Source organism: Schistocerca nitens, unplaced genomic scaffold, assembly GCF_023898315.1.
Source record: "Schistocerca nitens isolate TAMUIC-IGC-003100 unplaced genomic scaffold, iqSchNite1.1 HiC_scaffold_285, whole genome shotgun sequence".
NCBI lineage: Eukaryota > Metazoa > Arthropoda > Insecta > Orthoptera > Acrididae > Schistocerca > Schistocerca nitens.
Genome location: NW_026045823.1, coordinates 1 through 17,400, shown reverse-complemented (window position 1 = coordinate 17,400; position 17,400 = coordinate 1). Strand labels below are relative to the sequence as shown.

General features: G+C 55.4%; 54 non-coding genes across 54 annotated transcripts; all 54 read right to left on the bottom strand.

The window, feature by feature from the left end:
• Nucleotides 1-243: 243 nt before the first annotated feature.
• On the bottom strand, nucleotides 244-324 carry Trnal-cag (transfer RNA leucine (anticodon CAG)). Its single transcript has one exon. It is a non-coding gene; the product is annotated as a tRNA-Leu (tRNA).
• An 80-nt stretch (nucleotides 325-404) lies between these two features.
• On the bottom strand, nucleotides 405-486 carry Trnal-aag (transfer RNA leucine (anticodon AAG)). The gene has a single exon. It is a non-coding gene; the product is annotated as a tRNA-Leu (tRNA).
• Nucleotides 487-779: 293 nt separating this feature from the next.
• Nucleotides 780-852, bottom strand: Trnah-gug (transfer RNA histidin (anticodon GUG)). Its single transcript has one exon. It is a non-coding gene; the product is annotated as a tRNA-His (tRNA).
• A 341-nt stretch (nucleotides 853-1,193) lies between these two features.
• Trnae-cuc (transfer RNA glutamic acid (anticodon CUC)) lies at nucleotides 1,194-1,265 on the bottom strand. The gene has a single exon. It is a non-coding gene; the product is annotated as a tRNA-Glu (tRNA).
• A 274-nt stretch (nucleotides 1,266-1,539) lies between these two features.
• On the bottom strand, nucleotides 1,540-1,621 carry Trnal-cag (transfer RNA leucine (anticodon CAG)). Its single transcript has one exon. It is a non-coding gene; the product is annotated as a tRNA-Leu (tRNA).
• An 80-nt stretch (nucleotides 1,622-1,701) lies between these two features.
• Trnal-aag (transfer RNA leucine (anticodon AAG)) lies at nucleotides 1,702-1,783 on the bottom strand. Its single transcript has one exon. It is a non-coding gene; the product is annotated as a tRNA-Leu (tRNA).
• A 292-nt stretch (nucleotides 1,784-2,075) lies between these two features.
• Trnah-gug (transfer RNA histidin (anticodon GUG)) lies at nucleotides 2,076-2,147 on the bottom strand. The gene has a single exon. It is a non-coding gene; the product is annotated as a tRNA-His (tRNA).
• A 342-nt stretch (nucleotides 2,148-2,489) lies between these two features.
• On the bottom strand, nucleotides 2,490-2,561 carry Trnae-cuc (transfer RNA glutamic acid (anticodon CUC)). Its single transcript has one exon. It is a non-coding gene; the product is annotated as a tRNA-Glu (tRNA).
• A 274-nt stretch (nucleotides 2,562-2,835) lies between these two features.
• Nucleotides 2,836-2,917, bottom strand: Trnal-cag (transfer RNA leucine (anticodon CAG)). Its single transcript has one exon. It is a non-coding gene; the product is annotated as a tRNA-Leu (tRNA).
• An 80-nt stretch (nucleotides 2,918-2,997) lies between these two features.
• Trnal-aag (transfer RNA leucine (anticodon AAG)) lies at nucleotides 2,998-3,079 on the bottom strand. Its single transcript has one exon. It is a non-coding gene; the product is annotated as a tRNA-Leu (tRNA).
• Nucleotides 3,080-3,371: 292 nt separating this feature from the next.
• Trnah-gug (transfer RNA histidin (anticodon GUG)) lies at nucleotides 3,372-3,443 on the bottom strand. The gene has a single exon. It is a non-coding gene; the product is annotated as a tRNA-His (tRNA).
• A 341-nt stretch (nucleotides 3,444-3,784) lies between these two features.
• Trnae-cuc (transfer RNA glutamic acid (anticodon CUC)) lies at nucleotides 3,785-3,856 on the bottom strand. Its single transcript has one exon. It is a non-coding gene; the product is annotated as a tRNA-Glu (tRNA).
• A 274-nt stretch (nucleotides 3,857-4,130) lies between these two features.
• On the bottom strand, nucleotides 4,131-4,212 carry Trnal-cag (transfer RNA leucine (anticodon CAG)). The gene has a single exon. It is a non-coding gene; the product is annotated as a tRNA-Leu (tRNA).
• Nucleotides 4,213-4,292: 80 nt separating this feature from the next.
• Trnal-aag (transfer RNA leucine (anticodon AAG)) lies at nucleotides 4,293-4,374 on the bottom strand. Its single transcript has one exon. It is a non-coding gene; the product is annotated as a tRNA-Leu (tRNA).
• Nucleotides 4,375-4,666: 292 nt separating this feature from the next.
• On the bottom strand, nucleotides 4,667-4,738 carry Trnah-gug (transfer RNA histidin (anticodon GUG)). Its single transcript has one exon. It is a non-coding gene; the product is annotated as a tRNA-His (tRNA).
• Nucleotides 4,739-5,079: 341 nt separating this feature from the next.
• Nucleotides 5,080-5,151, bottom strand: Trnae-cuc (transfer RNA glutamic acid (anticodon CUC)). Its single transcript has one exon. It is a non-coding gene; the product is annotated as a tRNA-Glu (tRNA).
• Nucleotides 5,152-5,425: 274 nt separating this feature from the next.
• Nucleotides 5,426-5,507, bottom strand: Trnal-cag (transfer RNA leucine (anticodon CAG)). The gene has a single exon. It is a non-coding gene; the product is annotated as a tRNA-Leu (tRNA).
• An 80-nt stretch (nucleotides 5,508-5,587) lies between these two features.
• On the bottom strand, nucleotides 5,588-5,668 carry Trnal-aag (transfer RNA leucine (anticodon AAG)). Its single transcript has one exon. It is a non-coding gene; the product is annotated as a tRNA-Leu (tRNA).
• A 293-nt stretch (nucleotides 5,669-5,961) lies between these two features.
• Nucleotides 5,962-6,033, bottom strand: Trnah-gug (transfer RNA histidin (anticodon GUG)). The gene has a single exon. It is a non-coding gene; the product is annotated as a tRNA-His (tRNA).
• Nucleotides 6,034-6,374: 341 nt separating this feature from the next.
• On the bottom strand, nucleotides 6,375-6,446 carry Trnae-cuc (transfer RNA glutamic acid (anticodon CUC)). Its single transcript has one exon. It is a non-coding gene; the product is annotated as a tRNA-Glu (tRNA).
• A 274-nt stretch (nucleotides 6,447-6,720) lies between these two features.
• Nucleotides 6,721-6,802, bottom strand: Trnal-cag (transfer RNA leucine (anticodon CAG)). The gene has a single exon. It is a non-coding gene; the product is annotated as a tRNA-Leu (tRNA).
• An 80-nt stretch (nucleotides 6,803-6,882) lies between these two features.
• Nucleotides 6,883-6,964, bottom strand: Trnal-aag (transfer RNA leucine (anticodon AAG)). Its single transcript has one exon. It is a non-coding gene; the product is annotated as a tRNA-Leu (tRNA).
• A 291-nt stretch (nucleotides 6,965-7,255) lies between these two features.
• Trnah-gug (transfer RNA histidin (anticodon GUG)) lies at nucleotides 7,256-7,327 on the bottom strand. The gene has a single exon. It is a non-coding gene; the product is annotated as a tRNA-His (tRNA).
• Nucleotides 7,328-7,669: 342 nt separating this feature from the next.
• On the bottom strand, nucleotides 7,670-7,741 carry Trnae-cuc (transfer RNA glutamic acid (anticodon CUC)). The gene has a single exon. It is a non-coding gene; the product is annotated as a tRNA-Glu (tRNA).
• Nucleotides 7,742-8,014: 273 nt separating this feature from the next.
• On the bottom strand, nucleotides 8,015-8,096 carry Trnal-cag (transfer RNA leucine (anticodon CAG)). The gene has a single exon. It is a non-coding gene; the product is annotated as a tRNA-Leu (tRNA).
• A 79-nt stretch (nucleotides 8,097-8,175) lies between these two features.
• On the bottom strand, nucleotides 8,176-8,257 carry Trnal-aag (transfer RNA leucine (anticodon AAG)). The gene has a single exon. It is a non-coding gene; the product is annotated as a tRNA-Leu (tRNA).
• A 292-nt stretch (nucleotides 8,258-8,549) lies between these two features.
• Nucleotides 8,550-8,621, bottom strand: Trnah-gug (transfer RNA histidin (anticodon GUG)). The gene has a single exon. It is a non-coding gene; the product is annotated as a tRNA-His (tRNA).
• A 341-nt stretch (nucleotides 8,622-8,962) lies between these two features.
• On the bottom strand, nucleotides 8,963-9,034 carry Trnae-cuc (transfer RNA glutamic acid (anticodon CUC)). Its single transcript has one exon. It is a non-coding gene; the product is annotated as a tRNA-Glu (tRNA).
• A 274-nt stretch (nucleotides 9,035-9,308) lies between these two features.
• Nucleotides 9,309-9,390, bottom strand: Trnal-cag (transfer RNA leucine (anticodon CAG)). The gene has a single exon. It is a non-coding gene; the product is annotated as a tRNA-Leu (tRNA).
• Nucleotides 9,391-9,470: 80 nt separating this feature from the next.
• Nucleotides 9,471-9,552, bottom strand: Trnal-aag (transfer RNA leucine (anticodon AAG)). The gene has a single exon. It is a non-coding gene; the product is annotated as a tRNA-Leu (tRNA).
• Nucleotides 9,553-9,841: 289 nt separating this feature from the next.
• Nucleotides 9,842-9,913, bottom strand: Trnah-gug (transfer RNA histidin (anticodon GUG)). Its single transcript has one exon. It is a non-coding gene; the product is annotated as a tRNA-His (tRNA).
• A 342-nt stretch (nucleotides 9,914-10,255) lies between these two features.
• Trnae-cuc (transfer RNA glutamic acid (anticodon CUC)) lies at nucleotides 10,256-10,327 on the bottom strand. The gene has a single exon. It is a non-coding gene; the product is annotated as a tRNA-Glu (tRNA).
• A 274-nt stretch (nucleotides 10,328-10,601) lies between these two features.
• Trnal-cag (transfer RNA leucine (anticodon CAG)) lies at nucleotides 10,602-10,683 on the bottom strand. Its single transcript has one exon. It is a non-coding gene; the product is annotated as a tRNA-Leu (tRNA).
• Nucleotides 10,684-10,763: 80 nt separating this feature from the next.
• Nucleotides 10,764-10,845, bottom strand: Trnal-aag (transfer RNA leucine (anticodon AAG)). The gene has a single exon. It is a non-coding gene; the product is annotated as a tRNA-Leu (tRNA).
• Nucleotides 10,846-11,136: 291 nt separating this feature from the next.
• On the bottom strand, nucleotides 11,137-11,208 carry Trnah-gug (transfer RNA histidin (anticodon GUG)). Its single transcript has one exon. It is a non-coding gene; the product is annotated as a tRNA-His (tRNA).
• A 342-nt stretch (nucleotides 11,209-11,550) lies between these two features.
• Trnae-cuc (transfer RNA glutamic acid (anticodon CUC)) lies at nucleotides 11,551-11,622 on the bottom strand. The gene has a single exon. It is a non-coding gene; the product is annotated as a tRNA-Glu (tRNA).
• Nucleotides 11,623-11,896: 274 nt separating this feature from the next.
• On the bottom strand, nucleotides 11,897-11,978 carry Trnal-cag (transfer RNA leucine (anticodon CAG)). The gene has a single exon. It is a non-coding gene; the product is annotated as a tRNA-Leu (tRNA).
• Nucleotides 11,979-12,058: 80 nt separating this feature from the next.
• Trnal-aag (transfer RNA leucine (anticodon AAG)) lies at nucleotides 12,059-12,139 on the bottom strand. The gene has a single exon. It is a non-coding gene; the product is annotated as a tRNA-Leu (tRNA).
• Nucleotides 12,140-12,429: 290 nt separating this feature from the next.
• On the bottom strand, nucleotides 12,430-12,501 carry Trnah-gug (transfer RNA histidin (anticodon GUG)). The gene has a single exon. It is a non-coding gene; the product is annotated as a tRNA-His (tRNA).
• Nucleotides 12,502-12,843: 342 nt separating this feature from the next.
• Trnae-cuc (transfer RNA glutamic acid (anticodon CUC)) lies at nucleotides 12,844-12,915 on the bottom strand. The gene has a single exon. It is a non-coding gene; the product is annotated as a tRNA-Glu (tRNA).
• A 273-nt stretch (nucleotides 12,916-13,188) lies between these two features.
• Nucleotides 13,189-13,270, bottom strand: Trnal-cag (transfer RNA leucine (anticodon CAG)). The gene has a single exon. It is a non-coding gene; the product is annotated as a tRNA-Leu (tRNA).
• Nucleotides 13,271-13,350: 80 nt separating this feature from the next.
• Trnal-aag (transfer RNA leucine (anticodon AAG)) lies at nucleotides 13,351-13,432 on the bottom strand. The gene has a single exon. It is a non-coding gene; the product is annotated as a tRNA-Leu (tRNA).
• A 291-nt stretch (nucleotides 13,433-13,723) lies between these two features.
• Trnah-gug (transfer RNA histidin (anticodon GUG)) lies at nucleotides 13,724-13,795 on the bottom strand. Its single transcript has one exon. It is a non-coding gene; the product is annotated as a tRNA-His (tRNA).
• A 342-nt stretch (nucleotides 13,796-14,137) lies between these two features.
• Trnae-cuc (transfer RNA glutamic acid (anticodon CUC)) lies at nucleotides 14,138-14,209 on the bottom strand. Its single transcript has one exon. It is a non-coding gene; the product is annotated as a tRNA-Glu (tRNA).
• A 274-nt stretch (nucleotides 14,210-14,483) lies between these two features.
• On the bottom strand, nucleotides 14,484-14,565 carry Trnal-cag (transfer RNA leucine (anticodon CAG)). Its single transcript has one exon. It is a non-coding gene; the product is annotated as a tRNA-Leu (tRNA).
• Nucleotides 14,566-14,645: 80 nt separating this feature from the next.
• Trnal-aag (transfer RNA leucine (anticodon AAG)) lies at nucleotides 14,646-14,727 on the bottom strand. Its single transcript has one exon. It is a non-coding gene; the product is annotated as a tRNA-Leu (tRNA).
• A 292-nt stretch (nucleotides 14,728-15,019) lies between these two features.
• On the bottom strand, nucleotides 15,020-15,091 carry Trnah-gug (transfer RNA histidin (anticodon GUG)). Its single transcript has one exon. It is a non-coding gene; the product is annotated as a tRNA-His (tRNA).
• A 342-nt stretch (nucleotides 15,092-15,433) lies between these two features.
• Trnae-cuc (transfer RNA glutamic acid (anticodon CUC)) lies at nucleotides 15,434-15,505 on the bottom strand. The gene has a single exon. It is a non-coding gene; the product is annotated as a tRNA-Glu (tRNA).
• A 275-nt stretch (nucleotides 15,506-15,780) lies between these two features.
• Trnal-cag (transfer RNA leucine (anticodon CAG)) lies at nucleotides 15,781-15,861 on the bottom strand. The gene has a single exon. It is a non-coding gene; the product is annotated as a tRNA-Leu (tRNA).
• A 79-nt stretch (nucleotides 15,862-15,940) lies between these two features.
• Nucleotides 15,941-16,021, bottom strand: Trnal-aag (transfer RNA leucine (anticodon AAG)). The gene has a single exon. It is a non-coding gene; the product is annotated as a tRNA-Leu (tRNA).
• Nucleotides 16,022-16,312: 291 nt separating this feature from the next.
• Nucleotides 16,313-16,385, bottom strand: Trnah-gug (transfer RNA histidin (anticodon GUG)). The gene has a single exon. It is a non-coding gene; the product is annotated as a tRNA-His (tRNA).
• A 340-nt stretch (nucleotides 16,386-16,725) lies between these two features.
• On the bottom strand, nucleotides 16,726-16,797 carry Trnae-cuc (transfer RNA glutamic acid (anticodon CUC)). Its single transcript has one exon. It is a non-coding gene; the product is annotated as a tRNA-Glu (tRNA).
• Nucleotides 16,798-17,071: 274 nt separating this feature from the next.
• On the bottom strand, nucleotides 17,072-17,152 carry Trnal-cag (transfer RNA leucine (anticodon CAG)). The gene has a single exon. It is a non-coding gene; the product is annotated as a tRNA-Leu (tRNA).
• An 81-nt stretch (nucleotides 17,153-17,233) lies between these two features.
• On the bottom strand, nucleotides 17,234-17,315 carry Trnal-aag (transfer RNA leucine (anticodon AAG)). Its single transcript has one exon. It is a non-coding gene; the product is annotated as a tRNA-Leu (tRNA).
• Between the last annotated feature and the right edge of the window lie 85 nt (nucleotides 17,316-17,400).

Sequence of the window (17,400 nt, the reverse complement as noted above, 5' to 3'; positions counted from 1 at the left end):
GTGAGCGTCCACCCGCTACTTGACGACAACTGCAAAAATTAACGCTTCCACTTCGTAGAACGGCATGCTCTGGACGTATCTCGTGGAGACGAACGCCAGCAATCATGAGACCAAACTGCGCCGGTGAATCCTGTTGTTACACCGCGCACTGTGCTACGACAGTTTAAGAGAGCGACGCTCACGCTTTGCTGCGCTATTTCCTTCGCGGGAAATCAGTGCTCCTGTTTTCGAGACAGAAAACGTTGGCAGCGGTGGGATTCGAACCCACGCCTCCGAAGAGACTGGTGCCTGAAACCAGCGCCTTAGACCGCTCGGCACGCTACCTACGCGACGCGGCCGCCGCAGGAGCTGCGTTCTACCCCACGAGAACACAGCGCAATGGCACAAAAACGAGAAGTAAAAATTGGCAGCGGTGGGATTCGAACCCACGCCTCCGAAGAGACTGGTGCCTTAAACCAGCGCCTTAGACCGCTCGGCCACGCTACCTGCGCCAGCGTTCCCCGCGTCTCTAGAAAACAGTGGCACGACACAGTTTCCTGTTGTGCTGCGACTCGCTGCTCATGCATCGCACCTCAAACAACTGCCCCTTTCGACTATAGATTTAACCTCTCAGGCAGCTACCCACGCCCTGGGGCGGCCGAATTTCTTGTTGCTGATAATGAAACGGTAGTGCAACCTGCGGCGTGCGGAACATGAGTGTAAAGTGATGAGAGCATTGTGATTTCAAACACTGGGTGACGATCATGATTGCAGCAACAGCAAGGCAAAACCTTCAAAATTGCCGTGACCAGGATTCGAACCTGGGTTTTTTGCGGCCACAACGCAATGTCCTAACCACTAGACGATCACTGCCGCGGAGGCGCCCGGGGAAGCAGTTCTCGCGACTGCACCCGCCCGGTACACAGCAAAGCTCAGCCCACTGCGTCAGACGCGATCTCCATTATATGTATACGGGCAAACGAAACGTGCCTGCGCTGTTAGGACACTAACCAGAGTGGGTAGCTGCATTCATCTCCCTGGCAGTGTCTTGCAGTCCTCCAAGTCTGTTGACCACAGGTGGACAGGTGTCGCATCTCTCTCGCCGTCACTTGTGGCCGTCATTCATACTTAACGTGCTTTTCTGCAAGCGTCAGCGTAGCGTCAGTCGAGCAAAGTCGGGACAAGTCGCCTAAGAGGAGCAACAAATGGTGGATTTCCGGTACCGGGAATCGAACCCGGGCCTCCTGGGTGAGAGCCAGGTATCCTAGCCACTAGACGACACCGGATAACGACACACGCACTCCTCCAACAAACACGGTGAGCGTCCACCCGCTACTTGACGACAACTGCAAAAATTAACGCTTCCACTTCGTAGAACGGCATGCTCTGGACGTATCTCGTGGAGACGAACGCCAGCAATCATGAGACCAAACTGCGCCGGTGAATCCTGTTGTTACACCGCGCACTGTGCTACGACAGTTTAAGAGAGCGACGCTCACGCTTTGCTGCGCTATTTCCTTCGCGGGAAATCAGTGCTCCTGTTTTCGAGACAGAAAACGTTGGCAGCGGTGGGATTCGAACCCACGCCTCCGAAGAGACTGGTGCCTGAAACCAGCGCCTTAGACCGCTCGGCCACGCTACCTACGCGACGCGGCCGCCGCAGGAGCTGCGTTCTACCCCACGAGAACACAGCGCAATGGCACAAAAACGAGAAGTAAAAATTGGCAGCGGTGGGATTCGAACCCACGCCTCCGAAGAGACTGGTGCCTTAAACCAGCGCCTTAGACCGCTCGGCCACGCTACCTGCGCCAGCGTTCCCCGCGTCTCTAGAAAACAGTGCACGACACAGTTTCCTGTTGTGCTGCGACTCGCTGCTCATGCATCGCACCTCAAACAACTGCCCCTTTCGACTATAGATTTAACCTCTCAGGCAGCTACCCACGCCCTGGGGCGGCCGAATTTCTTGTTGCTGATAATGAAACGGTAGTGCAACCTGCGGCGTGCGGAACATGAGTGTAAAGTGATGAGAGCATTGTGATTTCAAACACTGGGTGACGATCATGATTGCAGCAACAGCAAGGCAAAACCTTCAAAATTGCCGTGACCAGGATTCGAACCTGGGTTTTTGCGGCCACAACGCAATGTCCTAACCACTAGACGATCACTGCCGCGGAGGCGCCCGGGGAAGCAGTTCTCGCGACTGCACCCGCCCGGTACACAGCAAAGCTCAGCCCACTGCGTCAGACGCGATCTCCATTATATGTATACGGGCAAACGAAACGTGCCTGCGCTGTTAGGACACTAACCAGAGTGGTTAGCTGCATTCACCTCCCTGGCAGTGTCTTGCAGTCCTCCAAGTCTGTTGACCACAGGTGGACAGGTGTCGCATCTCTCTCGCCGTCACTTGTGGCCGTCATTCATACTTAACGTGCTTTTCTGCAAGCGTCAGCGTAGCGTCAGTCGAGCAAAGTCGGGACAAGTCGCCTAAGAGGAGCAACAAAATGGTGGATTTCCGGTACCGGGAATCGAACCCGGGCCTCCTGGGTGAGAGCCAGGTATCCTAGCCACTAGACGACACCGGATAACGACACACGCACTCCTCCAACAAACACGGTGAGCGTCCACCCGCTACTTGACGACAACTGCAAAAATTAACGCTTCCACTTCGTAGAACGGCATGCTCTGGACGTATCTCGTGGAGACGAACGCCAGCAATCATGAGACCAAACTGCGCCGGTGAATCCTGTTGTTACACCGCGCACTGTGCTACGACAGTTTAAGAGAGCGACGCTCACGCTTTGCTGCGCTATTTCCTTCGCGGGAAATCAGTGCTCCTGTTTTCGAGACAGAAAACGTTGGCAGCGGTGGGATTCGAACCCACGCCTCCGAAGAGACTGGTGCCTGAAACCAGCGCCTTAGACCGCTCGGCCACGCTACCTACGCGACGCGGCCGCCGCAGGAGCTGCGTTCTACCCCACGAGAACACAGCGCAATGGCACAAAAACGAGAAGTAAAAATTGGCAGCGGTGGGATTCGAACCCACGCCTCCGAAGAGACTGGTGCCTTAAACCAGCGCCTTAGACCGCTCGGCCACGCTACCTGCGCCAGCGTTCCCCGCGTCTCTAGAAAACAGTGCACGACACAGTTTCCTGTTGTGCTGCGACTCGCTGCTCATGCATCGCACCTCAAACAACTGCCCCTTTCGACTATAGATTTAACCTCTCAGGCAGCTACCCACGCCCTGGGGCGGCCGAATTTCTTGTTGCTGATAATGAAACGGTAGTGCAACCTGCGGCGTGCGGAACATGAGTGTAAAGTGATGAGAGCATTGTGATTTCAAACACTGGGTGACGATCATGATTGCAGCAACAGCAAGGCAAAACCTTCAAAATTGCCGTGACCAGGATTCGAACCTGGGTTTTTGCGGCCACAACGCAATGTCCTAACCACTAGACGATCACTGCCGCGGAGGCGCCCGGGGAAGCAGTTCTCGCGACTGCACCCGCCCGGTACACAGCAAAGCTCAGCCCACTGCGTCAGACGCGATCTCCATTTATGTATACGGGCAAACGAAACGTGCCTGCGCTGTTAGGACACTAACCAGAGTGGGTAGCTGCATTCATCTCCCTGGCAGTGTCTTGCAGTCCTCCAAGTCTGTTGACCACAGGTGGACAGGTGTCGCATCTCTCTCGCCGTCACTTGTGGCCGTCATTCATACTTAACGTGCTTTTCTGCAAGCGTCAGCGTAGCGTCAGTCGAGCAAAGTCGGGACAAGTCGCCTAAGAGGAGCAACAAAATGGTGGATTTCCGGTACCGGGAATCGAACCCGGGCCTCCTGGGTGAGAGCCAGGTATCCTAGCCACTAGACGACACCGGATAACGACACACGCACTCCTCCAACAAACACGGTGAGCGTCCACCCGCTACTTGACGACAACTGCAAAAATTAACGCTTCCACTTCGTAGAACGGCATGCTCTGGACGTATCTCGTGGAGACGAACGCCAGCAATCATGAGACCAAACTGCGCCGGTGAATCCTGTTGTTACACCGCGCACTGTGCTACGACAGTTTAAGAGAGCGACGCTCACGCTTTGCTGCGCTATTTCCTTCGCGGGAAATCAGTGCTCCTGTTTTCGAGACAGAAAACGTTGGCAGCGGTGGGATTCGAACCCACGCCTCCGAAGAGACTGGTGCCTGAAACCAGCGCCTTAGACCGCTCGGCCACGCTACCTACGCGACGCGGCCGCCGCAGGAGCTGCGTTCTACCCCACGAGAACACAGCGCAATGGCACAAAAACGAGAAGTAAAAATTGGCAGCGGTGGGATTCGAACCCACGCCTCCGAAGAGACTGGTGCCTTAAACCAGCGCCTTAGACCGCTCGGCCACGCTACCTGCGCCAGCGTTCCCCGCGTCTCTAGAAAACAGTGCACGACACAGTTTCCTGTTGTGCTGCGACTCGCTGCTCATGCATCGCACCTCAAACAACTGCCCCTTTCGACTATATATTTAACCTCTCAGGCAGCTACCCACGCCCTGGGGCGGCCGAATTTCTTGTTGCTGATAATGAAATGGTAGTGCAACCTGCGGCGTGCGGAACATGAGTGTAAAGTGATGAGAGCATTGTGATTTCAAACACTGGGTGACGATCATGATTGCAGCAACAGCAAGGCAAAACCTTCAAAATTGCCGTGACCAGGATTCGAACCTGGGTTTTTGCGGCCACAACGCAATGTCCTAACCACTAGACGATCACGGCCGCGGAGGCGCCCGGGAAGCAGTTCTCGCGACTGCACCCGCCCGGTACACAGCAAAGCTCAGCCCACTGCGTCAGACGCGATCTCCATTATATGTATACGGGCAAACGAAACGTGCCTGCGCTGTTAGGACACTAACCAGAGTGGGTAGCTGCATTCATCTCCCTGGCAGTGTCTTGCAGTCCTCCAAGTCTGTTGACCACAGGTGGACAGGTGTCGCATCTCTCTCGCCGTCACTTGTGGCCGTCATTCATACTTAACGTGCTTTTCTGCAAGCGTCAGCGTAGCGTCAGTCGAGCAAAGTCGGGACAAGTCGCCTAAGAGGAGCAACAAAATGGTGGATTTCCGGTACCGGGAATCGAACCCGGGCCTCCTGGGTGAGAGCCAGGTATCCTAGCCACTAGACGACACCGGATAACGACACACGCACTCCTCCAACAAACACGGTGAGCGTCCACCCGCTACTTGACGACATCTGCAAAAATTAACGCTTCCACTTCGTAGAACGGCATGCTCTGGACGTATCTCGTGGAGACGAACGCCAGCAATCATGAGACCAAACTGCGCCGGTGAATCCTGTTGTTACACCGCGCACTGTGCTACGACAGTTTAAGAGAGCGACGCTCACGCTTTGCTGCGCTATTTCCTTCGCGGGAAATCAGTGCTCCTGTTTTCGAGACAGAAAACGTTGGCAGCGGTGGGATTCGAACCCACGCCTCCGAAGAGACTGGTGCCTGAAACCAGCGCCTTAGACCGCTCGGCCACGCTACCTACGCGACGCGGCCGCCGCAGGAGCTGCGTTCTACCCCACGAGAACACAGCGCAATGGCACAAAAACGAGAAGTAAAAATTGGCAGCGGTGGATTCGAACCCACGCCTCCGAAGAGACTGGTGCCTTAAACCAGCGCCTTAGACCGCTCGGCCACGCTACCTGCGCCAGCGTTCCCCGCGTCTCTAGAAAACAGTGCACGACACAGTTTCCTGTTGTGCTGCGACTCGCTGCTCATGCATCGCACCTCAAACAACTGCCCCTTTCGACTATATATTTAACCTCTCCAGGCAGCTACCCACGCCCTGGGGCGGCCGAATTTCTTGTTGCTGATAATGAAATGGTAGTGCAACCTGCGGCGTGCGGAACATGAGTGTAAAGTGATGAGAGCATTGTGATTTCAAACACTGGGTGACGATCATGATTGCAGCAACAGCAAGGCAAAACCTTCAAAATTGCCGTGACCAGGATTCGAACCTGGGTTTTTGCGGCCACAACGCAATGTCCTAACCACTAGACGATCACGGCCGCGGAGGCGCCCGGGGAAGCAGTTCTCGCGACTGCACCCGCCCGGTACACAGCAAAGCTCAGCCCACTGCGTCAGACGCGATCTCCATTATATGTATACGGGCAAACGAAACGTGCCTGCGCTGTTAGGACACTAACCAGAGTGGGTAGCTGCATTCATCTCCTGGCAGTGTCTTGCAGTCCTCCAAGTCTGTTGACCACAGGTGGACAGGTGTCGCATCTCTCTCGCCGTCACTTGTGGCCGTCATTCATACTTAACGTGCTTTTCTGCAAGCGTCAGCGTAGCGTCAGTCGAGCAAAGTCGGGACAAGTCGCCTAAGAGGAGCAACAAAATGGTGGATTTCCGGTACCGGGAATCGAACCCGGGCCTCCTGGGTGAGAGCCAGGTATCCTAGCCACTAGACGACACCGGATAACGACACACGCACTCCTCCAACAAACACGGTGAGCGTCCACCCGCTACTTGACGACATCTGCAAAAATTAACGCTTCCACTTCGTAGAACGGCATGCTCTGGACGTATCTCGTGGAGACGAACGCCAGCAATCATGAGACCAAACTGCGCCGGTGAATCCTGTTGTTACACCGCGCACTGTGCTACGACAGTTTAAGAGAGCGACGCTCACGCTTTGCTGCGCTATTTCCTTCGCGGGAAATCAGTGCTCCTGTTTTCGAGACAGAAAACGTTGGCAGCGGTGGGATTCGAACCCACGCCTCCGAAGAGACTGGTGCCTGAAACCAGCGCCTTAGACCGCTCGGCCACGCTACCTACGCGACGCGGCCGCCGCAGGAGCTGCGTTCTACCCCACGAGAACACAGCGCAATGGCACAAAAACGAGAAGTAAAAATTGGCAGCGGTGGGATTCGAACCCACGCCTCCGAAGAGACTGGTGCCTTAAACCAGCGCCTTAGACCGCTCGGCCACGCTACCTGCGCCAGCGTTCCCCGCGTCTCTAGAAAACAGTGCACGACACAGTTTCCTGTTGTGCTGCGACTCGCTGCTCATGCATCGCACCTCAAACAACTGCCCCTTTCGACTATATATTTAACCTCTCAGGCAGCTACCCACGCCCTGGGGCGGCCGAATTTCTTGTTGCTGATAATGAAATGGTAGTGCAACCTGCGGCGTGCGGAACATGAGTGTAAAGTGATGAGAGCATTGTGATTTCAAACACTGGGTGACGATCATGATTGCAGCAACAGCAAGCAAAACCTTCAAAATTGCCGTGACCAGGATTCGAACCTGGGTTTTTGCGGCCACAACGCAATGTCCTAACCACTAGACGATCACGGCCGCGGAGGCGCCGGGGAAGCAGTTCTCGCGACTGCACCCGCCCGGTACACAGCAAAGCTCAGCCCACTGCGTCAGACGCGATCTCCATTATATGTATACGGGCAAACGAAACGTGCCTGCGCTGTTAGGACACTAACCAGAGTGGGTAGCTGCATTCATCTCCCTGGCAGTGTCTTGCAGTCCTCCAAGTCTGTTGACCACAGGTGGACAGGTGTCGCATCTCTCTCGCCGTCACTTGTGGCCGTCATTCATACTTAACGTGCTTTTCTGCAAGCGTCAGCGTAGCGTCCAGTCGAGCAAAGTCGGGACAAGTCGCCTAAGAGGAGCAACAAAATGGTGGATTTCCGGTACCGGGAATCGAACCCGGGCCTCCTGGGTGAGAGCCAGGTATCCTAGCCACTAGACGACACCGGATAACGACACACGCACTCCTCCAACAAACACGGTGAGCGTCCACCCGCTACTTGACGACATCTGCAAAATTAACGCTTCCACTTCGTAGAACGGCATGCTCTGGACGTATCTCGTGGAGACGAACGCCAGCAATCATGAGACCAAACTGCGCCGGTGAATCCTGTTGTTACACCGCGCACTGTGCTACGACAGTTTAAGAGAGCGACGCTCACGCTTTGCTGCGCTATTTCCTTCGCGGGAAATCAGTGCTCCTGTTTTCGAGACAGAAAACGTTGGCAGCGGTGGGATTCGAACCCACGCCTCCGAAGAGACTGGTGCCTGAAACCAGCGCCTTAGACCGCTCGGCCACGCTACCTACGCGACGCGGCCGCCGCAGGAGCTGCGTTCTACCCCACGAGAACACAGCGCAATGCACAAAAACGAGAAGTAAAAATTGGCAGCGGTGGGATTCGAACCCACGCCTCCGAAGAGACTGGTGCCTTAAACCAGCGCCTTAGACCGCTCGGCCACGCTACCTGCGCCAGCGTTCCCCGCGTCTCTAGAAAACAGTGCACGACACAGTTTCCTGTTGTGCTGCGACTCGCTGCTCATGCATCGCACCTCAAACAACTGCCCCTTTCGACTATATATTTAACCTCTCAGGCAGCTACCCACGCCCTGGGGCGGCCGAATTTCTTGTTGCTGATAATGAAATGGTAGTGCAACCTGCGGCGTGCGGAACATGAGTGTAAAGTGATGAGAGCATTGTGATTTCAAACACTGGGTGACGATCATGATTGCAGCAACAGCAAGGCAAAACCTTCAAAATTGCCGTGACCAGGATTCGAACCTGGGTTTTTGCGGCCACAACGCAATGTCCTAACCACTAGACGATCACGGCCGCGGAGGCGCCCGGGGAAGCAGTTCTCGCGACTGCACCGCCCGGTACACAGCAAAGCTCAGCCCACTGCGTCAGACGCGATCTCCATTATATGTATACGGGCAAACGAAACGTGCCTGCGCTGTTAGGACACTAACCAGAGTGGGTAGCTGCATTCATCTCCCTGGCAGTGTCTTGCAGTCCTCCAAGTCTGTTGACCACAGGTGGACAGGTGTCGCATCTCTCTCGCCGTCACTTGTGGCCGTCATTCATACTTAACGTGCTTTTCTGCAAGCGTCAGCGTAGCGTCAGTCGAGCAAAGTCGGGACAAGTCGCCTAAGAGGAGCAACAAAATGGTGGATTTCCGGTACCGGGAATCGAACCCGGGCCTCCTGGGTGAGAGCCAGGTATCCTAGCCACTAGACGACACCGGATAACGACACACGCACTCCTCCAACAAACACGGTGAGCGTCCACCCGCTACTTGACGACATCTGCAAAAATTAACGCTTCCACTTCGTAGAACGGCATGCTCTGGACGTATCTCGTGGAGACGAACGCCAGCAATCATGAGACCAAACTGCGCCGGTGAATCCTGTTGTTACACCGCGCACTGTGCTACGACAGTTTAAGAGAGCGACGCTCACGCTTTGCTGCGCTATTTCCTTCGCGGGAAATCAGTGCTCCTGTTTTCGAGACAGAAAACGTTGGCAGCGGTGGGATTCGAACCCACGCCTCCGAAGAGACTGGTGCCTGAAACCAGCGCCTTAGACCGCTCGGCCACGCTACCTACGCGACGCGGCCGCCGCAGGAGCTGCGTTCTACCCCACGAGAACACAGCGCAATGGCACAAAAACGAGAAGTAAAAATTGGCAGCGGTGGGATTCGAACCCACGCCTCCGAAGAGACTGGTGCCTTAAACCAGCGCCTTAGACCGCTCGGCCACGCTACCTGCGCAGCGTTCCCCGCGTCTCTAGAAAACAGTGCACGACACAGTTTCCTGTTGTGCTGCGACTCGCTGCTCATGCATCGCACCTCAAACAACTGCCCCTTTCGACTATATATTTAACCTCTCAGGCAGCTACCCACGCCCTGGGCGGCCGAATTTCTTGTTGCTGATAATGAAATGGTAGTGCAACCTGCGGCGTGCGGAACATGAGTGTAAAGTGATGAGAGCATTGTGATTTCAAACACTGGGTGACGATCATGATTGCAGCAACAGCAAGGCAAAACCTTCAAATTGCCGTGACCAGGATTCGAACCTGGGTTTTTGCGGCCACAACGCAATGTCCTAACCACTAGACGATCACGGCCGCGGAGGCGCCCGGGGAAGCAGTTCTCGCGACTGCACCCGCCCGGTACACAGCAAAGCTCAGCCCACTGCGTCAGACGCGATCTCCATTATATGTATACGGGCAAACGAAACGTGCCTGCGCTGTTAGGACACTAACCAGAGTGGGTAGCTGCATTCATCTCCCTGGCAGTGTCTTGCAGTCCTCCAAGTCTGTTGACCACAGGTGGACAGGTGTCGCATCTCTCTCGCCGTCACTTGTGGCCGTCATTCATACTTAACGTGCTTTTCTGCAAGCGTCAGCGTAGCGTCAGTCGAGCAAAGTCGGGACAAGTCGCCTAAGAGGAGCAACAAAATGGTGGATTTCCGGTACCGGGAATCGAACCCGGGCCTCCTGGGTGAGAGCCAGGTATCCTAGCCACTAGACGACACCGGATAACGACACACGCACTCCTCCAACAAACACGGTGAGCGTCCACCCGCTACTTGACGACATCTGCAAAAATTAACGCTTCCACTTCGTAGAACGGCATGCTCTGGACGTATCTCGTGGAGACGAACGCCAGCAATCATGAGACCAAACTGCGCCGGTGAATCCTGTTGTTACACCGCGCACTGTGCTACGACAGTTTAAGAGAGCGACGCTCACGCTTTGCTGCGCTATTTCCTTCGCGGGAAATCAGTGCTCCTGTTTTCGAGACAGAAAACGTTGGCAGCGGTGGGATTCGAACCCACGCCTCCGAAGAGACTGGTGCCTGAAACCAGCGCCTTAGACCGCTCGGCCACGCTACCTACGCGACGCGGCCGCCGCAGGAGCTGCGTTCTACCCCACGAGAACACAGCGCAATGGCACAAAAACGAGAAGTAAAAATTGGCAGCGGTGGGATTCGAACCCACGCCTCCGAAGAGACTGGTGCCTTAAACCAGCGCCTTAGACCGCTCGGCCACGCTACCTGCGCCAGCGTTCCCCGCGTCTCTAGAAAACAGTGCACGACACAGTTTCCTGTTGTGCTGCGACTCGCTGCTCATGCATCGCACCTCAAACAACTGCCCCTTTCGACTATATATTTAACCTCTCAGGCAGCTACCCACGCCCTGGGGCGGCCGAATTTCTTGTTGCTGATAATGAAATGGTAGTGCAACCTGCGGCGTGCGAACATGAGTGTAAAGTGATGAGAGCATTGTGATTTCAAACACTGGGTGACGATCATGATTGCAGCAACAGCAAGGCAAAACCTTCAAAATTGCCGTGACCAGGATTCGAACCTGGGTTTTTGCGGCCACAACGCAATGTCCTAACCACTAGACGATCACGGCCGCGGAGGCGCCCGGGGAAGCAGTTCTCGCGACTGCACCCGCCCGGTACACAGCAAAGCTCAGCCCACTGCGTCAGACGCGATCTCCATTATATGTATACGGGCAAACGAAACGTGCCTGCGCTGTTAGGACACTAACCAGAGTGGGTAGCTGCATTCATCTCCCTGGCAGTGTCTTGCAGTCCTCCAAGTCTGTTGACCACAGGTGGACAGGTGTCGCATCTCTCTCGCCGTCACTTGTGGCCGTCATTCATACTTAACGTGCTTTTCTGCAAGCGTCAGCGTAGCGTCAGTCGAGCAAAGTCGGGACAAGTCGCCTAAGAGGAGCAACAAAATGGTGGATTTCCGGTACCGGGAATCGAACCCGGGCCTCCTGGGTGAGAGCCAGGTATCCTAGCCACTAGACGACACCGGATAACGACACACGCACTCCTCCAACAAACACGGTGAGCGTCCACCCGCTACTTGACGACATCTGCAAAAATTAACGCTTCCACTTCGTAGAACGGCATGCTCTGGACGTATCTCGTGGAGACGAACGCCAGCAATCATGAGACCAAACTGCGCCGGTGAATCCTGTTGTTACACCGCGCACTGTGCTACGACAGTTTAAGAGAGCGACGCTCACGCTTTGCTGCGCTATTTCCTTCGCGGGAAATCAGTGCTCCTGTTTTCGAGACAGAAAACGTTGGCAGCGGTGGGATTCGAACCCACGCCTCCGAAGAGACTGGTGCCTGAAACCAGCGCCTTAGACCGCTCGGCCACGCTACCTACGCGACGCGGCCGCCGCAGGAGCTGCGTTCTACCCCACGAGAACACAGCGCAATGGCACAAAAACGAGAAGTAAAAATTGGCAGCGGTGGATTCGAACCCACGCCTCCGAAGAGACTGGTGCCTTAAACCAGCGCCTTAGACCGCTCGGCCACGCTACCTGCGCCAGCGTTCCCCGCGTCTCTAGAAAACAGTGCACGACACAGTTTCCTGTTGTGCTGCGACTCGCTGCTCATGCATCGCACCTCAAACAACTGCCCCTTTCGACTATATATTTAACCTCTCAGGCAGCTACCCACGCCCTGGGCGGCCGAATTTCTTGTTGCTGATAATGAAATGGTAGTGCAACCTGCGGCGTGCGGAACATGAGTGTAAAGTGATGAGAGCATTGTGATTTCAAACACTGGGTGACGATCATGATTGCAGCAACAGCAAGGCAAAACCTCAAAATTGCCGTGACCAGGATTCGAACCTGGGTTTTTGCGGCCACAACGCAATGTCCTAACCACTAGACGATCACGGCCGCGGAGGCGCCCGGGGAAGCAGTTCTCGCGACTGCACCCGCCCGGTACACAGCAAAGCTCAGCCCACTGCGTCAGACGCGATCTCCATTATATGTATACGGGCAAACGAAACGTGCCTGCGCTGTTAGGACACTAACCAGAGTGGGTAGCTGCATTCATCTCCCTGGCAGTGTCTTGCAGTCCTCCAAGTCTGTTGACCACAGGTGGACAGGTGTCGCATCTCTCTCGCCGTCACTTGTGGCCGTCATTCATACTTAACGTGCTTTTCTGCAAGCGTCAGCGTAGCGTCAGTCGAGCAAAGTCGGGACAAGTCGCCTAAGAGGAGCAACAAAATGGTGGATTTCCGGTACCGGGAATCGAACCCGGGCCTCCTGGGTGAGAGCCAGGTATCCTAGCCACTAGACGACACCGGATAACGACACACGCACTCCTCCAACAAACACGGTGAGCGTCCACCGCTACTTGACGACATCTGCAAAAATTAACGCTTCCACTTCGTAGAACGGCATGCTCTGGACGTATCTCGTGGAGACGAACGCCAGCAATCATGAGACCAAACTGCGCCGGTGAATCCTGTTGTTACACCGCGCACTGTGCTACGACAGTTTAAGAGAGCGACGCTCACGCTTTGCTGCGCTATTTCCTTCGCGGGAAATCAGTGCTCCTGTTTTCGAGACAGAAAACGTTGGCAGCGGTGGGATTCGAACCCACGCCTCCGAAGAGACTGGTGCCTGAAACCAGCGCCTTAGACCGCTCGGCCACGCTACCTACGCGACGCGGCCGCCGCAGGAGCTGCGTTCTACCCCACGAGAACACAGCGCAATGGCACAAAAACGAGAAGTAAAAATTGGCAGCGGTGGGATTCGAACCCACGCCTCCGAAGAGACTGGTGCCTTAAACCAGCGCCTTAGACCGCTCGGCCACGCTACCTGCGCCAGCGTTCCCGCGTCTCTAGAAAACAGTGCACGACACAGTTTCCTGTTGTGCTGCGACTCGCTGCTCATGCATCGCACCTCAAACAACTGCCCCTTTCGACTATATATTTAACCTCTCAGGCAGCTACCCACGCCCTGGGGCGGCCGAATTTCTTGTTGCTGATAATGAAATGGTAGTGCAACCTGCGGCGTGCGGAACATGAGTGTAAAGTGATGAGAGCATTGTGATTTCAAACACTGGGTGACGATCATGATTGCAGCAACAGCAAGGCAAAACCTTCAAAATTGCCGTGACCAGGATTCGAACCTGGGTTTTTGCGGCCACAACGCAATGTCCTAACCACTAGACGATCACGGCCGCGGAGGCGCCCGGGGAAGCAGTTCTCGCGACTGCACCCGCCCGGTACACAGCAAAGCTCAGCCCACTGCGTCAGACGCGATCTCCATTATATGTATACGGGCAAACGAAACGTGCCTGCGCTGTTAGGACACTAACCAGAGTGGGTAGCTGCATTCATCTCCCTGGCAGTGTCTTGCAGTCCTCCAAGTCTGTTGACCACAGGTGGACAGGTGTCGCATCTCTCTCGCCGTCACTTGTGGCCGTCATTCATACTTAACGTGCTTTTCTGCAAGCGTCAGCGTAGCGTCAGTCGAGCAAAGTCGGGACAAGTCGCCTAAGAGGAGCAACAAAATGGTGGATTTCCGGTACCGGGAATCGAACCCGGGCCTCCTGGGTGAGAGCCAGGTATCCTAGCCACTAGACGACACCGGATAACGACACACGCACTCCTCCAACAAACACGGTGAGCGTCCACCCGCTACTTGACGACATCTGCAAAAATTAACGCTTCCACTTCGTAGAACGGCATGCTCTGGACGTATCTCGTGGAGACGAACGCCAGCAATCATGAGACCAAACTGCGCCGGTGAATCCTGTTGTTACACCGCGCACTGTGCTACGACAGTTTAAGAGAGCGACGCTCACGCTTTGCTGCGCTATTTCCTTCGCGGGAAATCAGTGCTCCTGTTTTCGAGACAGAAAACGTTGGCAGCGGTGGGATTCGAACCCACGCCTCCGAAGAGACTGGTGCCTGAAACCAGCGCCTTAGACCGCTCGGCCACGCTACCTACGCGACGCGGCCGCCGCAGGAGCTGCGTTCTACCCCACGAGAACACAGCGCAATGGCACAAAAACGAGAAGTAAAAATTGGCAGCGGTGGGATTCGAACCCACGCCTCCGAAGAGACTGGTGCCTTAAACCAGCGCCTTAGACCGCTCGGCCACGCTACCTGCGCCAGCGTTCCCCGCGTCTCTAGAAAACAGTGCACGACACAGTTTCCTGTTGTGCTGCGACTCGCTGCTCATGCATCGCACCTCAAACAACTGCCCCTTTCGACTATATATTTAACCTCTCAGGCAGCTACCCACGCCCTGGGGCGGCCGAATTTCTTGTTGCTGATAATGAAATGGTAGTGCAACCTGCGGCGTGCGGAACATGAGTGTAAAGTGATGAGAGCATTGTGATTTCAAACACTGGGTGACGATCATGATTGCAGCAACAGCAAGGCAAAACCTTCAAAATTGCCGTGACCAGGATTCGAACCTGGGTTTTTGCGGCCACAACGCAATGTCCTAACCACTAGACGATCACGGCCGCGGAGGCGCCCGGGGAAGCAGTTCTCGCGACTGCACCCGCCCGGTACACAGCAAAGCTCAGCCCACTGCGTCAGACGCGATCTCCATTATATGTATACGGGCAAACGAAACGTGCCTGCGCTGTTAGGACACTAACCAGAGTGGGTAGCTGCATTCATCTCCCTGGCAGTGTCTTGCAGTCCTCCAAGTCTGTTGACCACAGGTGGACAGGTGTCGCATCTCTCTCGCCGTCACTTGTGGCCGTCATTCATACTTAACGTGCTTTTCTGCAAGCGTCAGCGTAGCGTCAGTCGAGCAAAGTCGGGACAAGTCGCCTAAGAGGAGCAACAAAATGGTGGATTTCCGGTACCGGGAATCGAACCCGGGCCTCCTGGGTGAGAGCCAGGTATCCTAGCCACTAGACGACACCGGATAACGACACACGCACTCCTCCAACAAAACACGGTGAGCGTCCACCCGCTACTTGACGACATCTGCAAAAATTAACGCTTCCACTTCGTAGAACGGCATGCTCTGGACGTATCTCGTGGAGACGAACGCCAGCAATCATGAGACCAAACTGCGCCGGTGAATCCTGTTGTTACACCGCGCACTGTGCTACGACAGTTTAAGAGAGCGACGCTCACGCTTTGCTGCGCTATTTCCTTCGCGGGAAATCAGTGCTCCTGTTTTCGAGACAGAAAACGTTGGCAGCGGTGGGATTCGAACCCACGCCTCGAAGAGACTGGTGCCTGAAACCAGCGCCTTAGACCGCTCGGCCACGCTACCTACGCGACGCGGCCGCCGCAGGAGCTGCGTTCTACCCCACGAGAACACAGCGCAATGGCACAAAAACGAGAAGTAAAATTGGCAGCGGTGGGATTCGAACCACGCCTCCGAAGAGACTGGTGCCTTAAACCAGCGCCTTAGACCGCTCGGCCACGCTACCTGCGCCAGCGTTCCCCGCGTCTCTAGAAAACAGTGCACGACACAGTTTCCTGTTGTGCTGCGACTCGCTGCTCATGCATCGCACCTCAAACAACTGCCCCTTTCGACTATATATTTAACCTCTCAGGCAGCTACCCACGCCCTGGGGCGGCGAATTTCTTGTTGCTGATAATGAAATGGTAGTGCAACCTGCGGCGTGCGGAACATGAGTGTAAAGTGATGAGAGCATTGTGATTTCAAACACTGGGTGACGATCATGATTGCAGCAACAGCAAGGCAAAACCTTCAAAATTGCCGTGACCAGGATTCGAACCTGGGTTTTTGCCGGCCACAACGCAATGTCCTAACCACTAGACGATCACGGCCGCGGAGGCGCCCGGGGAAGCAGTTCTCGCGACTGCACCCGCCCGGTACACAGCAAAGCTCAGCCACTGCGTCAGACGCGATCTCCATTATATGTATACGGGCAACGAAACGTGCCTGCGCTGTTAGGACACTAACCAGAGTGGGTAGCTGCATTCATCTCCCTGGCAGTGTCTTGCAGTCCTCCAAGTCTGTTGACCACAGGTGGACAGGTGTCGCATCTCTCTCGCCGTCACTTGTGGCCGTCATTCATACTTAACGTGCTTTTCTGCAAGCGTCAGCGTAGCGTCAGTCGAGCAAAGTCGGGACAAGTCGCCTAAGAGGAGCAACAAAATGGTGGATTTCCGGTACCGGGAATCGAACCCGGGCCTCCTGGGTGAGAGCCAGGTATCCTAGCCACTAGACGACACCGGATAACGACACACGCACTCCTCCAACAAACACGGTGAGCGTCCACCGCTACTTGACGACATCTGCAAAAATTAACGCTTCCACTTCGTAGAACGGCATGCTCTGGACGTATCTCGTGGAGACGAACGCCAGCAATCATGAGACCAAACTGCGCCGGTGAATCCTGTTGTTACACCGCGCACTGTGCTACGACAGTTTAAGAGAGCGACGCTCACGCTTTGCTGCGCTATTTCCTTCGCGGGAAATCAGTGCTCCTGTTTTCGAGACAGGAAAACGTTGGCAGCGGTGGATTCGAACCCACGCCTCCGAAGAGACTGGTGCCTGAAACCAGCGCCTTAGACCGCTCGGCCACGCTACCTACGCGACGCGGCCGCCGCAGGAGCTGCGTTCTACCCCACGAGAACACAGCGCAATGGCCACAAAAACGAGAAGTAAAAATTGGCAGCGGTGGGATTCGAACCCACGCCTCCGAAGAGACTGGTGCCTTAAACCAGCGCCTTAGACCGCTCGGCCACGCTACCTGCGCCAGCGTTCCCCGCGTCTCTAGAAAACAGTGCACGACACAGTTTCCTGTTGTGCTGCGACTCGCTGCTCATGCATCGCACC